Here is an 18788-nt window from a genome sequence, read left to right as displayed (position 1 = left end):
TAAAATAGAGTTTACCATATCGGTTCGCCAAAAAACAACTAAAGCAGTTCCGCCTACAATCCATGCACTCGTTTAAAAAAATCCAACAAAAGCACACGATTTTTCTTCCCAAGTTCTTTTTCGCCAATTGTTCCAAAGCATAATCATGCCGTCTTCTTTCTTCGTCTAGCCAATTTTGAGATAAACTGCCAACTATAAAATTGAATAAACGCTCGGCTAAAGTGAGGTTAAACCTTTCTACGATTCCTTAAGATCTGTGTACCCCAGGTTCACCCACTTGAATTTGTACTTTATTTTTCGCCATTAACCGTTTGAAGTCGCCTTTGAATTCAGATCCCGAGTCCACCATTATGAATTTGGGCCAGGTCAGAGGTGATTGCCCGTAAATTTTCTTTATTGCCTCACTCACTTGTTCGGCGGTTTTACTGGTCAACGGTTCTGCTTCTTTATACCGGGAACCCACGTCTACCACGGTCTAAGTGTACTTAAACGTTTTTCTTTTAACGCGGTCCCAGGGTAAATACAAAACGTCCATTTGATGCGCGTAATTAGGTTCGACCGATTCTGATTGCAACATTGTAGGTCTGGGTACGTAATTTGGTTTCGGTAAATATATTTGCCAAACGGCCTGCTTTTTTAGCCAGTTCCTGATAACTGATTTGTCCGCACCGGTCTTTTCGTGTAGATGATCGACCGCGCTTTCTCCTCGCCAGTAAACCTGTGGGCTGTAAAACAACTTTGAAAATTCTTTCTCCATTTTAAAATAAGTTACGCAAATCGATAAGCTAACAACCCCACCAAGGCCGTCCCGGATATGATCCAAACAAACTCGCAAATCTTTTGATCGTCGGAAGGCTCGTAAAAATCGGACAATTTAGGCTTTGGCGGTAACGGCGTAATACTCTTACCGGTCAATTCCGAATAAGCCCGCAACGCTTCGTCCACGTTTACAAATGTCTGCTGACTCGCGCGTTCTTGTCGCATTCGTTCGTTTAAAAAGTCTAGCATGTGTACGCGGTTTTGTTCCCATTCCTCTTTCGCTCGCGCCAATTGCTCCAACGCGAGGTCGTGACGCTTTCGTTCTTCGTCGACTTTACTTTTTGATAAACTGCTAAATAAAAAATTTGAGCCCGTGAATGCCAAGGCGTTTACTATCGCTCCTCCCACCATCGTTAAAGCACTAGCCATTTTTAAAATAAGGTTAAATTAAATATCGATAACGAAATTAAAGATAAATTAATCCAGATTCAAACCGATCAAACGGAGATTCAGCAGATGCTTGGCGACATGCGCGCCGATATAGATCACGTCGGTGATATGGTTTCAGAGACCCAAAGTGAAAAATACGAAGATGTTTTTTTGCAGCGAGTTTAACGTTAGTCGTGTTTTCTTTTCTTTTTAAAATGATAAAATAAGAATCGTAAATAAGAATATTATATATTAAAAGTAAATATGTCGCAACAATACACCAAAAAGCTAAACCCGAGTGGCAGACTTAAAGTTCCTCGCGCGATCAAAGGCGAGCGGTGCAACAACCCGAGCACCATAGCCGCGGGTCACACGTTAAACGTAAAACTTCCAGCTCTAGGCACGGACGACGTCATTGTACCCGGCACGGCAAAGTTGGCTTTTAAACTGGATCTAGATGGCGCCTCGGACGACAACAGGACAGTGTATAACAACGTGGCGCGAAACCTGGTTTCTGAAATAAACGTGAGTCTACAGGGAAACAAGATCGTAAGTTACCGAGATGCGGACGTATTTCACAATTTTAAGGACAATTGGTTGCCGTTGTCGCAGACTAAAAACATGGCGTACTTTGGACTAGAGAAAGAAAACGTGGCCAAGATCAGGATCGGTGCTGGCGATAAAAACGAAGCCACAAACAACGGTAAAGACAAGGCAATTGCCGACGCATTTAAAAACAGGTACGCCATTCCACTGGACACGCCAATGTTGACGGATCACGCTCCGTTTTACCCGTCGTGGTTTAAAGAGCCTCTGACGTATCAACTGGTTTTTAATAGTCACGACAAAGTGGTCAACTCGTCAGATACAGCTGCAGAATATCAAATTTCAGATCTCACCTTGGAATACGAAGTAGTCACCAATCGAGACTTGGCGCAAACACTAAAAAATAAAACAACGATGTATTACCTATTCGACCGAGTGCATTCCTGGAAAAAACAGGTCGTAAACAAGAGTGACACGCTATCGAACATCAGCATCGACCAAACGATTAGATCTCTAAAAGGTGTGTTGATCCTATTCAGAGACCCGACGATCAAAAATCCTCAGAGATTCTACAACCCGCATATCACTAAAACGGTCGTCACGATCGGAGGTAAACCGAATCAACTTTATTCGCAGGGTCTGTTTGAATATCAACATTTTGCCGAAGTTACAAAATATTTCAGATAAAGAATTGGCTAGAGGGGTCGTCTCAGACATATCTTTGTTGGAGTAGACCTAGTCGACTATTTGAATGATAAGTACGGCCTCTGGCTCGACTTCCGCAGTTCTGACGACAATTCTGCCCACGGATCGGGTAGGCCTCTCGGCGGAGGAGGGGATATCTCGATTCAGATGGAACGAAAGGCCAAAACAGCGGGGACGCTCACGATGTAGGTGTTTTTGGTGATGGACGCGCAGCTCACGGGGGAAGACCGAAAACTAAACTAAAAGTTTAGTTTATTAAAATGAGCGAACAAAGTGAATGGTATAAAAATCCTCACTGCGCCTTAATCGTAGGTAAGACGGGTAGCGGGAAGACCCAGTGGATCTTGGACCTTTTGGAGACCGAATACCGTTTTGCGTTTGAATCTGTAGTTATTATCTGTCCGACGCTTTTTAAGAATAAAACTTATCTCGACAGGTTGTGGATATACACCGACAAAAACGTTTACCTGTGTGATTTAGATCGGGAAAGGCTAGAGTTAAACGAGGCGATCGAACTTTATCAAAAAATATTTGACAGGATAAATACTTTGTTTATTATCGACGACTGTGCAGCCGATCAATTTATCAAGTACCGAAAAAGTCTAAGGGTACCAATACGTGTGCGTTGCCTAAAATAGCGTTCTCGGGTAGACACTACCTTCACAGCTGCTGGCTACTCACCTAAAAGTACAATTCGATGCTAAAAGATTTCCGAGAGAATACCGCCTGGACCGTGATATTCCATTGCAAAGGTCGTGGTTCCTTTGACCAATGTCTCGACGAGAACGATGTAGTACCGGACGAAAAACGAGATCAAATTAAAAGATATTTACGAGACGTGAAATTTAGCAAATTGGTATTAAATACGGAACCACCAGTTAGCTATTTCGTTCAATAAAAATGAGATAATGTATGAACGAACGAAGCGTAGCAAAATGGAAAGTAAAATTTGCAAATCAAAATCGTTGGAATTTTTTAAAGTTACAGATAGCGGTAAGGCTTGCTCGGGGTGTATTAGTTGTAACGCCGCTGCAAAAGTCTCTAATAATCGGCATAAATGCAAACACGGGAGACAAAAATCTCGTTGCATTAAATGTGGTGGAAACGGTATATGTGAACACGGGAGACAGAGATATCGTTGCGTTAAATGTAATGGAAACGGTATATGCGAACATAAAAAAAGCTAAGCATCTGGAGTTCAACAAAAGCTCTGTTATATTAAAAGAGGATGTCATCAAACGAAGCGAACAACGAAGCGAGCAAAGCGAGCAGCGAATCGAGACCTCAGACGGTAACTACAAATAAAGTAAACGTTAAAAATCCAAAACGAGTAGAACAAGGTAAAAAATTGGCCGAGTATTAACAAGAAGATGAAGCAGCAGCTCGCCAAGATGAAATTAGCCTAGCGAGCAAAGCGAAGAGAGCAACCAAAACTTCAGCTCAGAAAATAAAATTTATCAAACGGTTACAGCGAACAGAAACTAAATACTTGGTGGATTGGCCATCTCTGCGCTCGCGATCTATTTAATTTGGAAAAATAAGTCGAGCGCTCAACCTACTTGACAAATTAAGAACCAATTAGGCCAACCAAAAGCAAGCAGCGACCGACCCGAGATTTTGGATATGGAATACATTTAAAAGTTCTTTATATATAAATATGAGTAACGCTAAATCAATCGACGTAAACGGAATCGCCAATACGGTTTACCACGGTGCGGTCGTTTCGGGACTATCGCTCGGTTACGCCATGCTATCGAGCAAGCTGTTCAAGGTCAAACCGCCGGACCTAAATAAGTTGTCTGCTGAAGACGCGTTGAAACTGACCGCGTTGTCTAGCGGTGCCCTGTTTACCCAGGATTGGTTGGTAGCACAGGGTATATTGCCCGCGAGCCTGCCCACCGCTTAAAAACGTATATTATAAAAGAAATGGCAGAAGGAGGATTCGATCCCGAGGAAATACCTCTCTTAGAAAATCAAGATCAAGAAATAAGCGAGCAAAGAGAGCGCGACCAAGATTTTGTTGAGAATGATCAACAAGAAACGAGCTTTGTGGAAGGAAATATCCCCACATCGAGACCGGGGATAACCATCGAAGACCTACAACAGGAGCTTGATGAAATTAAGCTTAGCGATGAAACTAAAAAGGTGGTGTATAGTTTTAAAAACGAGATTAAAGATTTTACCGGACTTAAATCGACCATAGACTTAACAAACACTTTTGGTTCCCCTCGATTCGGAAGGAATACTCTATGCAAGCCATAGGGGTAAAAAAAATCCGCCTGACTAGAACAAAAATAGAACAAAAAGTGGACGGCGGTTTCTCGCGTTGTCTAGCTTAGAACAAGAAGGTGGCATAGATTTTATTAGACGCATTTTAGGGTTAACAAATTACAAAAACCCTGCAACTCAATTAATTGAAGAGGTAGAAGCCGTTTCAGAAAATATAGAAAAGATCACGAGTGAAGACGGATCTGTAGACGAATTAGATGAGGCACTCGATCAACTTCAAGAAATAGCGCAACAGTCTAGTAACTTAAAGCCAGAAGATGCAAATTCAGAATTTACTCTCAGAGAGATCAGAAGTCTAAACGAAGGCTTACAAACAATAAGAGGTCAATTAAAACTTGTAGAAGCTAAGATTGCAAGAGTAAAAGAAAATATTCAGACAACTGGAGATGCATTGAAGGAACCAGGTATCACGCGAGAACAAAAAGAATCAGAGCTTAAAATTCTTAGAGATTAGCGAGAAAATTTAAACATGGGGTTTAGAAACCAATTTGAAACGTTAAAAGAAACGATTAAAACAGCTCTAGGTAAAGACTTAATTTTACGCGAACGAATTAATATTTTATTTAGAGAACAAGGCGTCACGATCGTAAGTATTTTAACGGCTTTTGGGTTAGCCGTGAGTACCATCGTTAGTAGCATCGTGGCTAGCGTCAGGGCTGCCAGAGCGAGCGGAGCGATCAAACCGACACCAAAACCAACGCCTGAACCTCCTTCCAAAGGTGGAACCACCGATTGGATCAAACGTCAACTGTGGAACCTGGCTAACATATTGAAGAAACTCGGGTTGAAAGCTTTAGGTGCTTTGCCCGGGGTAGGTAGGTATTTTGAGTTGGATTTTCAACGTGTCGAGTAAAGCGGTCGGATGGGTGGCTGAGCATCTGTGGACTCTGTTTGTAGGCGTAGGCGTTTTGCTTTTGACGTACGTACAAAAGAATTGGTAAAAAGGGATTTTAAATAGGCAAAAAAAAAAAACCTGTTTTCTGCATGGAAAAACAGGTGTTTATTTTTTTTGCCCTAAATCAAACCGTTGATGTGAAAACCTTGTATAACGTAAAACCGATGACACCCACGGCAATGGCTCCAACGGTTGATGACAGTTTTTCTTCGTTGTGTATGTCGAGCGGTTTAGAAGGGGGAGCCGGAGCGATGCTCGTTGCTCCCTCTGGTCGATTCGATTCGATTTGCTTTGGTTCTTCCGCAAAGTCGTCTTTAACCTCAGGCTCCATATTTAAACCCGGTACGTAACCAGTCTGCATATCCGCAGTCGCGACTTGTAAATTGTTGTTATATCCCTCAAAAGTGCCGATGCGTCAGTCCATGTCAGAGGGTATCAGATATAACCCCGGTCTGACCACAAAATCTAAAGGCGTTTTTGCGTATTGTAACGAGTCTTGAAAATGCTCTATTGATTCTATCAAATCAGGCGTTGAATTGATTTCTGATTCCACGAGCGTCTCAAATCGTTGCCGCATGTCTAATCCGGTACCATAAGACTCGTCCTAGTTTGAGCTTGGGATCCTAATAACGCATAGATGTAAGCTCTAATAGATTCATTTACCTTTCCCCTATATCTGTAAACTGAGACTTTTTAGGAACGAAGTCCCACCAGGCCAAAGTTACCGCGTCCGACTGACGGACGTCCGCGTCCGACTGCAAAATCCAAGTGACCGTGTAGGTACTCGCATGGCCCGAGCCTTTAGGTGGATCAGCCACGCCAAAGCCCATGTAGGTGGATCCCATATATTTAACGACGTCAGTGACATGTAAATCGTGCGGGTCATAGTTTTTATCCGGAACAGGTACGTAACCGTTGTCATAATAATAAGCGGTGGCTAATCCGTTTGTAAAAGTGTCGCGAGTTTGTTTATACGATCTATTTGAGTCTACTCCGTATAAAAGACACGTGTCGATAAACTTCCGATGGTCATAATTATTGTGTAATGCGCTAAATACGTCGTCGCTCGGAATGGGCATCACGCAGTCGTAAAGTATTTTTCGTACTGTGGTTAATAGGTGGTGTACCGTGCCGATATCGTTTTACCAAAATTTAATTTTGCAGTCTATTGCGCGACGACGGCCTGCGGTGTGGGTTTTGATCTACTGTCTGACCCCGATCCCTACGTCTCGGCTTTAATGAACTTTCACGTGTATTAACACGGTAAAACGATATCGGCACGGTAGACCACCTATTAACCACTTCGTCCGTAGTTACTTTCGGTAATTTATACGCGTGTGTTAAATTTGAAAACTCGGCTGTAAAAGAGTTTCCTTCGTTGACTACAATGTTTAGACTACTAAAATTGCCTCCCATTTATTTTATAAGTTTTTATTTTTCTTTTAAAAAGGAGGGGCCGTCGGAAAGACCAAACTTTTATAGGCGGGTGGGCTCTCTTCGCTCGTTGGATTTTCTTCATACTTAACCGACTTTGTAAGGCTTATTCGCCAAGTTTTTTCATAAGATCTTTTTTTTTAAAGTCGCCGCCTGTTCGTTGGCTAGCGCGGTGGCCCGTTCGTTAACCCGACGTTCAAAATCTTCTTTAGAAGTTTCTTTAGTTTCTTCCAATTTTGTAGACGAATTCGATCTGATCTTTTCTTTCATCTCGTTAAACTTTTTCAGCTCGGATAAAATAAGGACAAATTCTTCCTGGGAAATGTCACCGTCTTCAATCGCGTGAGATACATATTCCTCGATGGTGTTTAATTTAGCGTCTGCCAACATTCGAATTTGGTCGTGTTTTTTAGTTTTGTGGGTGAGTCTACGGGAGGCGTACTAAAGTACGCGCCAAACGCACCGATAGCGATGCCTTCCATCACAAGTCCGACGGGCCCGGTAACGACTCCCAAAATGGCGGGAATGCCAACGGCCGCTGAGGTCGCGCCCAGGGCTTCTACTCCATATTCCACATACCCGAGCGCGGTTAAAAGTCGTTTGATCTTTTTGTAGCAAGCTTCCCTCGCGTCGCGTTCTCTTTGGATTTGGGATTTAATTTCTTCGATCTTCCTGACTCTGTAAATTTTGGTTTCACTCGCTCCGCTCGTTTCAGTCGAGTTTAAAGTCAAATCCGAGTGTTTACTTAAATCCGGGTATATCATCTTTTATAATTAAGAGTTTTTAAACGATATTCACCTGAAGCAAAATTCCATCTCCTTTACCGCTTACTAGCCTACCCAGGTCGTTTTTTAAAGAAAAGGTGAGTTCGTCTATGTTCCGATCTATAAGCCTTTTACAGGTGGGGTTGACCTCTAAATTGCACAGGTCCGTGTCTCTGGTGCTGAGTACCGTTGAAGACTTCCCATCATAAAAGTTATAATTTGGGTCGAGCTGCTCGCAGTGTATAAACAGATATTTAATGCGTTCGATGTTGTAATTGCCTTTGTGTACAACCAAGTTTTGTAGTTCGTCTTGGGGCAGGCCGAGCAATTGACCCACGTGTTTGTTTAATTTTAGTTTTAAAAAAGGGTCAAAAAGGACTAGGGCAACTGTTTGAGACTCTTCGTAAACTTTAAAAATAACACCCGGGATGGCGTTTAAAATAAAATCAAACCAGTCAATACCGTAGTAACCGGGTTCAAGGACAATAGAACCACTCGCCCCCGAGACGTTCACTGACTCAAACGCTCGATTTGCGTAAAGCCAGTTAAATATGGGGTCCACACGATCATTTGGTTTCTCATCACCTTCAACAAGTTCACCAGGCGCAAGAACTAATCTACTTTCACTAGAATACCAAACATACTCTCTTTTCATTCGGTAGAGAGACTGTATCAAATATACCTTCAAGCCCTAAAACCAATCCCAAGAGAACATTCGCCGCTAAAATAAAATTCTCAGTAGTTATAAATACCGTTGTAAACACAGTATCAATTTGTTTAACAAAACTCCTGCTTGCTCCGGTTGATCCAGGAAAAATCTCATGCCTTATAAGACTTACTTCATCATCCTAAAAAAAATACTCATTAAACTAGAACTATCTTTTGCAGATAAATTAAAAATACGTAAAACCTCTTCTTTCACTAACGCTGTATTTTCGTCACCCGTTTCTCCAGGTTCAAAAACAGAAAAAGGTTTACCCTCTTCTCCACCTGGTATAAAAGTAGAATAACCAACTCTAAAAGCTTGCAAAATAGAAAGCATCATGCTTCTCATGACCTTGACTCGTTTAACATTAACGGCCCAATTAGCAATATATTTATGTTGATTTTGTAAAAAATCTGAAGTTGTTACATAACAGTTTATAAATATTTCTATTACATTTCTAAAACTACCGCCAAAATTGGGGAAACCAACATACCCCAAAATACTTGGTACATATTTTTTTACCAATTCTAAATTTACTAACCCATCCGCACCAGGCTCCTCAGCTGTCTCCTCTTTTACTCCCCACTCGATCTCTGTCTCCCTCGTAATGTTTAAAAACTATTTTTCAAGCTGAATATTTTTGGCACAAATACATTCGGTCCCTTCTTCATTTTTGATCTCGTTTTTAAGTTTTTAAGTAAAAATCCGCAGACATTTAGTCTGCGGATTTTTAGTTAAGTGAAATGTGTGGGTCTCCATTTTAATAATATAAACTCTTTAAAAACTTTTCTTGGGCGTTTTCCCAGTGCTTATCCGAAACTTGAAATAGATCTTTCACTTTAGATTCGGTTTCCCCAGTTGTGTCTTGATAACACACCGCGATTAAAGCCTGCAACGGTTTACATCTGGAGATCTTACCGTTTAAAACTTGGTTTAACTTATATTCTATTTCACCCGCTTCGCCGTCTTTAAAACAAATGTTGTACTTCTGCAACGTTCTTCTCGATTTTGGTGGTGGTGGCTTTTTCCAAACGTGATGCTTGTAGTATCGATTTCCCATGTCGGCGGGGGTGTATGAATTTAAAGAATCAAACCCAAAAGTTAGACCGCAGTGTTTACAAGTGTATCTTTCATCTGTTTCGAGTATTTGGTGGTTACAAGCGGGTATCGGTTTACTTTGTTTTTGAGATCCCGGTATGTGTACTTCCTTTAGATTCAGCAAGTGACAAAGCTCCGCATCAGTCATCTTTTATATAAAGGTTTATTTATTTAAGGTAAAAAAATTTAACCCTGGTTATTCCGAGGAATAACCGAGGTTAAATTGATTTTTCAAATTTAATCGTCTTTTAATTCAAATCCACTAAACGCTTGCAACGCCGACTTACTCGAAATTAGACCGTCGTTTCTAATTTTCAACATTGCCGCTGTCACTCTATACCTGACGCTGGCTCCGCAAGACAGTGAACCGTGGGTACCGTAGTATACGTCTTTTGCACAAATAAATGATTGCGCGTCGCATCTCTTATTGATAAATTTATCGATATTTGACGAGTCGATGGATCTTTTTTGGTGATCAAATAGCGAAGCAAAGGGATCTATTTTAACGTACATTTGGTTTTTAGCCGTATAAGGCGGTTTAACTACATATTCGATCTTGTTCAATTCATCGATATCGTGACTGGCTTTGTAGGCATTTACGGTGTTAGACGGGAGATTAGACCCTTGAGACTCGATAAATTTATAAACGGCCAAATTTATGTGATCGAGTATCTGGTAACAAATTTGACGGCCCTGGGTGTTTTCGGGCGTTTTATCTCGAGTGCCATATTTGTAAAGTGGGTTTATACCGTAACAGGGTTCTGTCGTCATAATCAACAGGCGTTTGTTTTGGTCGTTGTGATGGTAAAAAATGGGCGAAGTATAGATCCCTTCTTTAACCACGGGTTTTGAAATGATTAATTTACTCGGGTCAAAGGGACCGTATGTGACATTGGGATCGCAGTTGTCGGCATTGAGACGCTCGTGGTCGTCTGAAACGATAAATACTTGAGTTGACATGGTTCTGATTATTCCCGGCTTTGACCAAAACTTTTCTCATTTTTTATTCGGGCGGGATTTCTACTTTAATTAAATTTTCGACGTCAGCGTCGTATTCAATAAATAATCCAATTTTGTATAAGTCCGCGTCGAGTTTAGTCGATGAATCGGACAGTGGCTCGTTCTCTCGCGCGTGCCTCAGCTTTTTATGCTTGCCGTCTACGAGCACTACGTGATCCATTCCTTCCAACTCGACACAATTTACGCAGTAGATGCAGTACGTACAACCAAAACATTCGATACAATGGGCACACTCGTAACAGTCCTCACAACTGTCCCAGGCATTTGAATTTCGGCAGTCGTATGAATTAAAACAAGCCACGCAATTCATACATCTACCGCAATCGTCGCTGGTGGAGCAGTCCTTACATCTGACGCAGTCTTCGCATTCGTGACAATTGTGGCACTCTTTACAACCGATGCATTTGCGTAAACTTCTGGAATTTAAACAACGAAAGCAATCGTACGAATCTATCAAGTCGATCGAATTTCTCGTGTCTTTGCAAAAATAACAATTCACGCTTGTAGTTTTATCTACCATTTATTTTTATGTAGTGTTTATTATTGTTTGTTTATTTTTTTTATCATTTTTTTTCTCGCGAGTGATAATTCCCAGCAAGTGGATCGGATGTAGGTCAAAGGCCTAGAATCTCCTAAAGGTCACCCATCACACCAGCAAAAGGGGAGCCGCGATGGGTGTCCTTGGGAGATTTCCCGAGATTTTTGGGCCGTATATGTACCCAAGGCCGATGTGATGGGTGATTTTTAGGAGATTTCCCGAGATTTTTGGGTCGTATAGGTACCCAAGGGTTTTTGTGCTCCCTAACTCTCTTATTCTTACTACTCATGCGGTTCTTGTCGGTGTACCCAGGTTTTAACCCACGTATTCCACCCTTTTTAAATCTTCGATATCGTGACTGGCCCTGGTAAGCGTTGGTCGTATTGGTTGGAATGTTGGACTTTTTATCCGTTTGCGTGCCGATGTATTTACAAGTCGCAAAGTTTATGTGGTCGTGTATATCAATCATAGGCTGTTGAAGTTCATAGCACATTTGTTGCCCGATGATATTTTCGTTTTTTTTCACCAAATTTATACCAAATTTACAGACATGATTTATGCCATAGCAGAGTGTTTTTGGAAACACTCAACAGACGTTTTTCTTGACTGTCGTGACTATAGAAAATGGGCAAATAATGTTGTGTATGTTTGTCACTCTTTTTAACTACGGAGTCTGTTGGGGTCAAAGGGTCCGTATACAACGTTTGAGTCTGCGTTGCGGGCATTGATACGTTCGTAGTCGTTGGTTACGATGAATTTGGTTTTCATTTTCGTATTTCCTAAGATCAATCTGCCACGTGTATTAAACGCGAAAAATAGTCCTAATCAGCGCGAGGGTCTTCGGGTAAAGGTTGCGTTTTGGAAGGCACAGTTATTTTTACATCATCATATTCAATTATTATTGGATCAAGTTTTTCTACATCTTCATCAAAGATAGATTCTGGTTTAGAATCGTCGTCGTTTGGTGTTCTAAATCTCATCTTTAGGTAGCAACCATAGCCAGTACTTTCGTCATATACAAATATTAAAAACGATTCACAATATAAATCATGGCAGTTGCAATATTTGCAATCGGGAGATTCGATACAGAGCTTACATTCGATGCAGCTGTCACAGCGCTCCGCAAGCGACACAGATTTCACAATCGCAATTGTTTTCACAATCTTTACAGTCTGCGCACGTAATGCAGTTTTTACAATCGCGGTTGCTTTCACATCCGGTGCAAGTTTCACAGATAAAACAGTAGGGAGAATGTCCACAATCAGTACATTTTTTGCAATATTCACACGATTAGCAATCATCACATTTTTTTTTGCAGTCATTGGCAGTCATTCGGTACAAGATTTACAATATTTGCAATTTACACAATCGTTACATTGATCGATATGAATAGAGGTTGAAGCAATGTTTGGAATCACAAACGTCTGTCACGTTAACAGATTTACTTGTGTTTTTGCAAAAGTAACAATTGACTTGGGGTTTTCGGGCTTGTCATCTCTGTTTTAACATAGTTTGAAAATATTTTTTCATTTATTCTTGAAGTTCCCATTTTTAGGGGGCTTGAGGTTTATTTTTTTCGCAGGGCGATATACGAGAGTGAGAAACTTTTTTCGAGTTGGGGGAAGTCCCAGGAAGAAGGGTCGGATAGCTGTGGGGGGGGGGAGGTGGGCTGGTACTCCCTAGGCTACTTACTAGAGGGTTGTTAATGAAATTAATTTTTCACCTATCTCCAGTTGACTTTTCCAAAATATTACTTGATGAAGACAAAGTTAAAATTCCAACCTGAGTGTTTCATAGAATGGTTTCAGTAAGGATAATTCCTTACTGAAACTTTTCTTCCCAAAATTATCGAACGTGATAGGAAGGCAAAATGTAAAATCCCACAGGCAGACCGCGCAAAGGTTCCGGGAGCTCACTGCGTGACCTTTAACTTTCGGGTTCTTTTGTGCTTGAACTGACTGCATTCGTACTCTGGCAGCAAAGTACTCGAATAATAATACCTGATAAAAATTTATATACCTTGACTTACCACGGTCTCATTTCTCTCCTTTATTGGTACGTTAAATGACTGCAAAGAAATTGAGTCCCTCTGAGCACATCGTCCGCACAAGGAAGAACCATTAAAATGGCCCATTTTCCTCAAAAGGGTCATTTGTGTAAGTAGGGTGACTGAAGAGTCATTTGTATCCGATCACTCCATTGGTTAAAACCAACCCCCTTCAAATTAGTTCGATTTTGGTGTAAAGAGCAATTGTGGCAGAAAACAATATCGGTTCAATTTTTAGCCCTGTCTGACCAACAGTTTTTAAGTTACAGCCCACCACTTTTGGCCGACTTTGGCCAAAATGGGCTTGACTGCCATTTTCAGCAAACGACCCTATCTTCTTCAATCAAATTTGTTAATACTGGTATATTTGAAAAGGTGATTGTGCAAAGAATCTAAATCTACCATGATTTTTGATAAAGAAGCAATTTGAAGTAGCAATAATCATGATAGCAATTAGATAATTGCTTTGAAGTGTTGTTTACATATATAATGTGATGCAATTGAACTCCCATGCATTAATATCTTGTGTTGTACACACATACTGGTAATATACTTGTAACACTGTACACTCCTGTACGCAAAGGAAAGTGGCATTGGCACTTTTGACAATCCTGCATATTCAAAATTGATATACGTTGCGTGAGGGCAAGGACCGTTTTATATATAGTTGACATCTCCCCCGTTCGGAAATGCATCTTGAATATTCAAAATTGAAAGCTTATGTTTTGAAAATTATTTTGTATAGTCTGCTTCTTACAAAGTGGACAATTTACTGGTGGGTTGTCAAACCGCAATCAGACTGAATCAGTCTTGCAATCTGAACTAGGAAAATGACTATAATTATATGGTATTCTGTGTTACATACATTGCATCCAGATCCAGAAATGCTGAATATTATTGTGATGCTGGCAACTCTTCATGTTTATTCTACGGAAAACGTCTTCGTGCTTACGGTAGATAAACTGTATGACTACAGAACAGGGAAAAATTAAGTGATAAAAAATAGTAAGGTATTGAACATTTTACAGGGTGACATACACTTATGGCAAGGTGGCCTGCTGCTAAACCTCATCAAAGGAAACCACTGGTATAAGTCATTTATCATGTCAAATTGTAACTACAGTAATCTTAACTATGACTCGATTTGTAAACAAAGAATATTCCAATTACAAAATTGTAATTTCCTTGTGATATGGGTGCACATAAATAAAAATACCAAAAGCATCAGCAGTTACAATGCACTGAACTGCAACTTAACCCTGTCAAAACAATTGGCAAATGTTGCGAAAATAATTCCCATTGAAATTCCAAAAAAATGAGTGCAATATTTTCCCACGTGTGAAAAAAAGCTGTGAAATTTTCCACACTTTTGAAAAAAAAGTGTGAAACTTTTTGCACACACATTGTGCACATTTGTCTACTGATGGAAAACAGTGTGGAAAATTTAGAACTTGTGAAATAAAAAAGGAATTCTTTGTTCACAGAGGGGGAAGAAAGTGAACAAAATTCTTCCCACCAGGAAAAAGTGTTTACAATTTGTGAACGAACATTCACTTTCCCAGATGGGAAAAACTGTGAGCTTTTCCCTCTTTTTTTTCAATTGCAATGTATTGTACATATGCATGGTGTGTATTTAAAAAAAACCCACAATCTTGAGGTCACAAAATTTTCCAAATTAAGCACACACCTGCTTAGGTCTTAGACTTTCTTGGTATCAAGTGGTATGACTGTGTGCCAAATTAAGAGATCAAAGAGAAGTGGCTTGTTCCATGTCAGACCAACACACTCTTTGACCACAGATCTTCAGATTTTGATAAAAATTGCTGTGCTTGTAGACATCAAAGAATAACGAATACTCGTAATTTTTTAGTAGAATCCGCCCTTCCATGTGGTCAGGGCATAGATCAACAAACAAGGGCAATGTCCACTTAACAATCCACCATTTTAGTAAAAATTAAACATTACCCACTCAGGTTTTATGTTTTGCTCCGTCAACACATGACAACTCCTCAGTCCTCATATATTCCGAATCAATTACCATATGCTTGTAAACTGGGCTCCTTAAATGAAATAATTTTGAGTGAGATATATTACTCTGGCTCTGAAAACCATTTAATTAAAAATTCATGAACCCCAACAGTCCCAAATCCTCCAATTTCAATATAATTTTACATACTCCTTGGGTTGATTTCATTTTAGAGCATAAACTGCTTGGGTACAAATTCCCGTATTTGGATTAAATACAAAACTGACATTCTTAGCTGATCAACTGTAGAAAATTTTTTTATTTCAAAGACGCCAGAAAGATTTAAGCTGATTCTTCTAGAGCAGGAACCATACTTTTAAAAAAATTTCAAAATACTTTTTTGAAATGTGGTCAAAGGTCACAGACGCATGTCAAAGGTCATTCTGACTCTTGATTTACAAAGCAAAATTCCCACATCATCAATGAAAAGAAGCATGTTCTTCTGCTTCATTTGATACCACATTTGCATATATTCCATAAAAAAATTAGAGACTTATGTTCAATTTTTGCTAAAAGGGTGGATTTTTAAGTGAAAACTATCCACTTTTGTTGATCTCTGCCTTGACCGCATGGAAAGGCGGATTCTGCAAAAAATTGGCACATATTTATTATTCATTGATGTCTACACGCACAGCAATTTTTAACAAAATTTTAAGACCTAAAGTCAAAAAATGTGTTGGTCTTTCATGGAATAACCCAAATACAAACAGCTACCTGGGCCAATGGTCATGCAAGTGTTGGCTCTGCTGGCTGAGACACGCAATAATTGCTTTATTGAAAACATGTTTTTATAAAAAACGGTGACATTTCATTTTCATCGGTTCCCCAGATATGCAACAAAACACTTGTTTCACACAACCAGCTGAAATATGACACATGGGAATCTCCCAAATTAGTTGTAAATACAGAAGCAGATTGTGCCTATATGTACAGCAAAACTAAGGACCTCATCAGCTTTCAAATAATCGTCACTGAAATCCATCTGCTTCGTGGGGATTGGACATGCACAATATGTTTTGGGCAAAAATACATGCCCATGAACAAGAAGGGCATTATCTAAGATAGTTCATGAGCGTGTTCTTGGTTGGGGTCCTATAAATCCAATTCCATTTTCACAAACATCTTCACATTGTAATCCTTGATTAGATCCAGTGCTATCTTTACCTGCTCCTTGTCACCAGGTGCATAATCCTGCATATCTTGGACATATTTAATCCACACACAGTTGACACAGCCACTTTGGCAGCACGTTTCTGGGTCTGGTGATTGTGGCCGGCCAGGCCTTGATTCCTCCTTAGCAGGAGCAGGATTTTGCAACATAAGCCGAGCCTCAGCAAGTCTGTTAATGGACTTAATTATGTTCCTGTCAAGTGGCTGATCTCCCTGTTGATCCACATTGTTTGATTGGCCACTTCTAACAGTTGCAGACTCAGTTGGTGATTGCACCAGTTTTCCATGAAGTCTTTCATTCCTATTTTCAGAAGATTTTTCACACAGATTGCAGGAATAAATGGATATGTTCCTCCAAGAACTCACTGATGGTATTGGTCGATATGTTTTCAATTTGTGAGTTAATTGCACATCCTTGTCACTAAGCCCCTGCATCATTCTATCTACACAATTAATTGACAGAGGAGTCACACATAATGGCCTGATTTGTTGCAGCACAGAAACCTCTGTTGTACAGAATTTTGCTTTGCTGATCCATCTGAGTGACTGTGAAGAAAAGGTAACTATTGCTAGTGCTAGGCCTGCCCATTTTGCACTCTGTATTGATGTATAAGTTGACATAAACTTCTTGCATTCCTGTTCACTACACTTTTGCATGCCTGTTATTTCAGCACAGCTGCAGTGATGCTATGGCCAAGCAAAAGGGTACATGTTGTGTCTGACGCTCCGAAATTGTTGGAATTATCAGCCAAATCTGTGGGAAAGAAGAGAAGGTTTAAGTTAAAGAGTGAGATTTGTGAGTTATCCTCTCTGTAGGGGCCTCTGCACCATACACATAGCTTTATTATGGGAGAGTATTTACAGTGGGTGGTGAATTTTAACCCACCCCAAACAATTCTTACACAAAATTGCGCAAATTTCACAAGATTCAAATTAAAAATTTAAATATAAACCATCTGCTTTTAAGTTTAGTTTTACAAAGAAGCAATGTCAGTCCTACTGTTTAATTTGAATTTACATTTATGAGGCATCTGAGACTTTAGTAAGTACTTACATTGTTAATTCATTTTCAGTGCCCATTTGATGACCAATTCTGGCCTGTCTATCACATACATGTATTGTGTACAATTGCTTCTTTTAATACTTTAGCAACCAGACATACCCTATAAACATTTTAACAGTTAATTCCTGCCTTCTTCATTCTTAGTACTAGTAAGTTCCAGTTTACAGTTTACCATTTTGGGTGAGAGGCAACTATATACAGTCCATGTACCATGCCAAGAAATGAACATAACCTGAAAACACAGCATTGTCTGTACAATACGGGGGGTGGGGGAGCAAAGACAAAGCAGGCTTGATCTGTGCACATATATGCCATTCAGAGAAACAGGGAAGCTAGTGCACATACTATTGTACATACTAGACAAATCGTACATACTAGACAAATTCTGATCCGCACGAAATTCTTTGGGTAGACAGTCAGCCCCCAAATCATGTTTGCAAAGTTACATTTTCATAGCCAATCCATTGATGTCTTATTAATTTTTGAATATCTATCAATACTGTCAGAGAATTTGTGCGCGGTGACCTCTGCCCTCAACTAACTGAGCAATGCACATCGTTCTGTTTTGCCCTGTGGCTGGCCACAAGTGCTACACTCATACACATAGCTAGCTGGGTACAGTTGTCGTGCCAGCGGCGTTTCGCACAGTGCTCAGCATAATGTCGGCTCTACGTTGGAATGAATGCACTCCTTTTAGCATTTACGGTTAACAAACGCACACATATTTATCTTTATTGAAAATGCTGCTGAATAGACCACATGTATCGACAACATGGTATTCATTTCTATTTTCTTCAGGTGAGAGCATGTTAGCAGCCACAGGAATAGCAGGTTTGAAATGATGGACCTCCCTCTTCATTACATTTCAGCCCAGCAGAGCTGATCCCACTTGAAAGATGCTGGTCACAAGAGTCACAGGCTAAAAAAGTGGAAAGTGCAGTGGTCCTTGTTTCATTTGACCACTGATATTCAGGTACATACTGCTTACACTGTGTTGGCAAAAATACACAGAGCTGCAAGAAATATTGAACTTTGAAATGCAACAGGTACATTGTGATTAAGAGCAGTGTGGCGTCGCCACCATGATCGTCCTTTTTTTTTTCGAAAGTGACTCAAAAGTTCGAGCTAGAGAGGGGAGGACGGGTGGGAGAGGACTGTTTGGGTAGGTATTCTCTAGTAGACCCAACCCACACAGTTAATGTGGGGGAGGAGTAGCACCGTCTAGGTGGTCTCAGAAAGTGATAAGCAATGGGGTTAATATCGTCCCTCTCATGCTATCGTTTTAGTCAGGTACAACTT

At 40.3% G+C, this 18788-nt stretch overlaps 2 long non-coding RNA genes across 2 annotated transcripts in view; one reads left to right on the top strand and one right to left on the bottom strand.

Moving 5' to 3' along the window:
* LOC110990214 (uncharacterized) overlaps positions 1–18788 on the top strand; it is a 30477-nt gene that overhangs the window by 5441 nt on the left and 6248 nt on the right. Inside the window, exon 4 of the long non-coding RNA XR_015425881.1 lies at positions 18288–18462. This is a non-coding gene — a long non-coding RNA (uncharacterized LOC110990214). The remainder of the gene's footprint in view (positions 1–18287; positions 18463–18788) is intronic.
* LOC147798579 (uncharacterized) overlaps positions 13194–18788 on the bottom strand; it is a 30236-nt gene continuing 24641 nt past the window's right edge. Inside the window, exons 3-4 of the long non-coding RNA XR_015425880.1 lie at positions 16421–17180; positions 13194–14200 (exon numbers count right to left, since the gene is read on the bottom strand). This is a non-coding gene — a long non-coding RNA (uncharacterized LOC147798579). The remainder of the gene's footprint in view (positions 14201–16420; positions 17181–18788) is intronic.

The sequence above is a fragment of the Acanthaster planci genome, linkage group LG07, assembly GCF_054643075.1.
Source record: "Acanthaster planci isolate LZ-2023a linkage group LG07, COTS_SCS, whole genome shotgun sequence".
Lineage (NCBI taxonomy): Eukaryota > Metazoa > Echinodermata > Asteroidea > Valvatida > Acanthasteridae > Acanthaster > Acanthaster planci.
The sequence above is the reverse complement of the archived record's forward strand: the minus strand, read 5'-3'. Positions and strand labels throughout refer to the sequence as shown.